This window comes from Mus musculus, chromosome 14 (assembly GCF_000001635.26).
Source record: "Mus musculus strain C57BL/6J chromosome 14, GRCm38.p6 C57BL/6J".
NCBI classification, from domain to species: Eukaryota; Metazoa; Chordata; class Mammalia; order Rodentia; family Muridae; genus Mus; species Mus musculus.
In genome coordinates, this window is record NC_000080.6 from 7,316,402 (window position 1) to 7,322,041 (window position 5,640).

Below are 5,640 nucleotides of genomic sequence, written 5' to 3' on the forward strand. Positions count from 1 at the left end.
AGCAGCCAGATAACTCACAGATCTCCATCATTCTGACCATGCTGCCTTTACCTCAGCACTGGGATCACAGATGAACACTGGGGCTCACTCAAACCCAGCCCTTCATTCCTCTAGGCCAACTGAGCTATCCCAGACCAGAAGCGAACTGCTGTTTTTCAAGCATGTTGTTACATTTTTTGACTTTTCTTTTTCACTTGGGTGTCTGTGTCTGTGTGTGGGTTTGTGCACAGCAGTGTGAATTCTCATGGAGGCCAGAAGCATCCAGTACCCCTAGAGCTGGAGTTAGGAGGCACCCAGTGTGGGTGCTCCAAACCAAACTCTCTGCTTTCAGACTCCCAAACCCATCTGGCAGAATGAGCAACCCAACTCCAAAAAGTTGTGTTTCCTCATACATTATTTTTTATAAAAAGAAAGAAAGAAAGAAAGAAAGAAAGAAAGAAAGAAAGAAAGAAAGAAAGAAAGAAAGGAAGAAAGAAGGAAAGAAAGAAAAGACATTAAAACTGGAAAAGAAGAATGCAGCTTGCCCAGGGACCTGTGTAACTCCCAGAGCCAGGGATATAATCCAGATTGCTTCATTAATGTGACTACATATACAGCTGTTTCTATGTTCTAAGTGTTGGTATCTCCCCAGTTCCCGTTGAAGTCCTAACTTGCATGAGCACCTAAGGAAGGGGTCTGGTTATGATAGCAGATTCTGTATAAATGGAACTGGTGTCTTGTAGGTGGAGGGGCTGGAGAGATGGCTCAGTGACTAAGAACACTCAGTGTTCTTCCTGAGGACCCACGTTCAGTGTCCAGTACCCACCTTGGGCAGCTCACAGCTACCTGTAACACCAGTTCCAAAAGATCCAATACCCTCTTCTGGCCTCAGGTACCTGCATGAACATGGTGCCCAGATAGACAGGCAGGCACACACTCACATAAAACAATTCAAAACATAAAGCAAGAAACAGAATACCATCTCCATTGTCTTATAACATTAAATTCTGTCCTGTATAATAAAAGTGTTCTCTTTGCTCCTGAATGCACAGTATAACTAGTTCTGTTTTTCAACTCTTCCAAGTCATTGTGTTTTAAGGATGTCCTAAAAATACGGTTTGATCTCACTACTACCAGACCATCCTAAGAGCACTACTTTTAGCATGACTGTTTTCATTCATTGTGTGTATTAATCAGACTAAAGGGCTCTAGGAAAGCCTTGCTGCCACCGCCCCTCCCCCTCACCTTATTTCCTTCTCAGGGAACAGTACACTTTAGGAGATTGTGGGGTGTGTCCTCTGTTCCACATTACCATCCACCTCCTGAGGCTTTGCCCTCATACAGAGGAGGGAAGTGATACAGAGTTTGGGGTGGGAGACAAAAAAAAGCAAGGAGCAGCATTGCTTCACAGACCTCTACAGACAGTGGTGTGTGTGTGTGTGTGTGTGTGTGTGTGTGTGTGTGTGTGTCTGTGTCTGTGTGTGTGTCTGTGTGTGTCTGTGTGTGTGTCTGCATGTGTGTGTGTCTCTCTGTGTGTGTGTGTCTCTGTGTGTGTGTCTGTGTGTCTCTGTGTGTGTGTGTATGTGTGTGTCTGAGAATGTGCTTTTTACAGAGGAGGGAAGTGATATAGCGTCTCCTGTGGGAGACAAAAAAGGCAGGGAGGGGCATTGCTTCACAGAACTCTAGACACTGGTGTTTGTGTGTGTGTGTGTCTCTGTGTGTGTGTGTGTGTCTCTGTGTGTGTGTATATCTGTGTGTGTGTGTGTGTCTGTGTGTGTGTCTGAGAATGTGCTTTTCAATTTCTTTCACCAAAGGCCTCTGAGTCTTGTATTTTTATTTCCTCCTATGCCTACATCAAAATTTCAATGTCTACAGAATTCTACATGGAAAGTGATTAACACCAACCCTTCATAACAACCTTTTGGCACCTCGGGCCAGCAATGAGATGTCTACTCTCAGTCCACTATGTTTCTGTCCATCAAGTTTTAATATTTTCATTTTGTGTTTGGACTAATGGTTTGAATCTAAGTGGATTTTAGTTTTAGGATTGTTTGTTTCTTCTTATGAAATTGATATTCATTTTACCCTGAAATATAAATCCTTCTCTAAATCTGAAAATGTTTTTTGGGTTTGGGAGGTGTATTTTTAATTAATCATTTTATTTGTTTACATTTCAAATGATATCCCCCTTTAACTGTCCACAACCACCCCCACCCAAACCTCTTTCTCCTGCCTCCTCTTTGCCTATATGAGGGTGATCCCCAATCCCCCACCTACTCCCACCCTTCCTTTAGCATCCCCCTACACTGGGTCATCAAACCTGCACAGGACCAAGGGCCTCTCCTCCCACTAATGCCGAACAAGGTCATCCTCTGCTACATATGTATCTGGAGCCATGGATCCCTCCATGTATACTCTTTGGTTGATGGTTTAGTCTCTTGGAGCATGGGGTGGTCCAGTTAGTTGATATTGCTCTTCCTATGGGGATGCAACCCCCTTCAGCTCCTTCATTCCTTCCCCTAGCTCTTTCACTGGTATCCTCATGCTCAGTTAGATGGTTGCCTATGAGTATCTGCATCTGTATTGGTCAAGGGACACTCATACCAGATTCCTGTCAGCAAGTGTTTCTTGGCATCAACAATAGTGTCTGGGTTTGGTGTCTCCAGATAACTAATATCAACAATCGGCAAATGGGACCTCAAAAAATTGCAAACATTTTGTATGGCAAAGAACCCTGTCAATGAAACAAAATGGCAACCAACAGATTGGGAAAAGATCTTTACCAATCCTATATACTATCAAAGGCTAATATCCAGTCTATACAAAGAACTCAAGAAGAACTCCAGAGAACCAAATAACCCTATTAAAAATGGGGAACAGAGCTAAACAGAGAATTCTCAACTGAGGAATACTGAATGACCATGAAGCACCTAAAGAAATGTTCAACATCCCTAGTCACCAGGGAAATGCAAACCACACAACCCTGAGATTCTACCTCACACCAGTCAGAATGGCTAAGATCAAAAATTCAGGTGACAGCAGATGCTGGCGAAGATACAGAGAAAGAGGAAGACTCCTCCATTGCTGGTGGGACTGAAAGCTGGTCAAACCACTTCTGAAATCAATCTGGCGATTCCTCAGAAATTTGTAAATAGATCTACCTGAAGACCCAGCTATACCACTAATTGACATGTACCCAAAACATACGCCAACATATAACCAGGACACATGCTCCACTATGTTTATAGCAGCCTTATTTATAATAGCCAGGAGCTGGAAACAACCCAGATGTCCCTCAAGAGAAGACTGAAAATGTTTTAAATTCAACTGTTACTTATCTTCATTCCTGTTCCATGCAATTTTCTCTATTTTGAGTTTCTATAACTAGATTTGACACAGAGATTTTATACTATCCTCCAAATCTCGATCTTTCTTTCACCGTTCTCCTCTTTGGTGGTGGTGTTGTTGTTGTTGCTGGTGATGGTGATGGTGACGATGATTTGTTTTGTTTTGTTTGTGTCTGTGTGTGTTTTGCTAGTCTTGGATACTTTTCTCTGAAATATTATCCAATTCCCTAATTTTGTTTGCAACAATGTTCAGTTGCCAGTGCTGATTTCTTGTCCTTTTGAGGTAAGGTTTTGCTATGTAGTTCTGGTGATTGGCCTACCAGTCTCTACAGAGATGGGACTGGCTTCAAACTTGTAGTAATCTTCCTGTCTCTGTTTAGCCTGCTTCTTAATTTCTTAATATGACCACTGTCTTCTCATTTGTTAATCTCCTTACAACTTTCATCTCATTCTTTTAAAAAGCTGTTAGGTCTTTTTTAATATACTTTGTTTTTTATTTATCTTTTAAACCTGTATGTGGGCATGGGTGGGCGGGCATGTATGTACAACAGGATCTTTCTACATAGCCCTGGCATCAGCAACAGTGTCTGGGTTTGGTGTTATTTCTAGCTCATAACTCAAGGTGTAAATTCTACAAATGACCTTATTTTCCTGTTGTCCACATCTCACCTAATTATTAAGAGAGAAAAAAAAAACTAAATGTCATTTTAAAATGAAAGACAGATTTTTTTAAAGCACAATATAGGGCTGGTGAGATGGCTCAGTGGGTAAAGGCATGGGCCACACAAGCCTAATGATGTCAGTTAAATAGATCACTAAATGCACATAAATGTGGAAGGAGAGAACTAAGGCTACAAAGTTATCCCCTGACCCGCACATGTACAGGATAGCATGTTCTTCTGCACACACACACACATTACTAATAGTAAAAAAAAATGTTATTATTAAAAATAAAAAACTGTTAAATATTTTAACTACCTAAATCCCAATGTGTAAAAAGTGTACATATGATAAAATAAGAATTTTTGAATTGGTAGGTTATGTCTCAACATGGCTACTGGTTATTAATGTGCAACAGGATTCCATAATTGCATGTATTTTTTTCCTTCCTTTTGGCTAAAGTATGGTAAGATCATGTATTTTTTTCTCCACACAGTTGTTGTTACTTGTAAGAGAAGAAAATGATTAATAATTACAAATGATTCATCTAACAAAGAGATCAGTATAGAAAACTATGAAAAAGTATTCCATGACTGCTGGGTGAGGTTGTTAACGATGCAGAGAAAAGAACAAACCAACATGAGGTCTTCTTTCCACAGAGAGAGGATGAAACAATTAAGTCTAAAATAAATATAAATTGTGACAGATTTAGTTGTAGTTCAAAAAATGGCACGTTCAGGGCAGGAGAGTCAGCTATAGGTTAAGAGCATTGGCTGTCTTCCAGGGGACCCAAGTTGGGTTCCTAGCACTCACACAATGGCTAACATTCATCTGCAACTCCAATTTCAGAGGATCTGACACCCTCTCCTGGCCTCTACGCATACAGCACATTCATGGTACAAAGACATATACTGTGGGCAAAATGCTCATATACCTAAAATAAACTTGAAAATAAATACGTTTTCTTTTAAAGAAATAGAAAATATGAGGTTCCCTCCAAATGTGCAGGGGAAAAGCCAGGGGCAGCATGGGAAGCTAGTTCTTATGATCCCCCGAGAATACTTCTAGCAGAGCCCCTCTATACAGTGGTAGGACCCAGCCACTTCAGATTCCAGCTTAGAGCTCCAAAGCCAAGACAGGCAGTTGCCAAGAATCAACCCAGGTGCTCTCGGGATCAATAATTCTGTGATTATTCTCTCGGAATCAATTCTGGAGATTAATCACATAAGGAGCCTGAAGGCAGCTGTAGGTGACTCAGTAGCCAGCATGACATCTAGCAGGGAGGCAGGAATCCATGAGACTAGAGAGGGCCTTTGAAACTTAAGGGCGGGGAAGGCACTTCAGGAAAGTTCCCCAAGCAGTCCTGGGCTGCATAGTAATGGCAGTTGAAAAGGAAGACACAGCTCAACATTGGCAACTGTCCCTTAGGGGGACTTCTACTCACTGAAAAATGAGACTCTTAACTTACACCACAAAAGAGAAATTCAGTACAAGTCTGTATGAACCATAAATGGAGTTTACTGAGAACGACTTTGTGGGGGTTGGGGGGTGGTAGTTGTACATATCACGGGGCCGTCTTGGTTACTTTGCTACTGCTATGGAGAGAAAGCATGACCAAGGCAACGTATAGAAGAAGGCGTCTACAGGGGCTCCT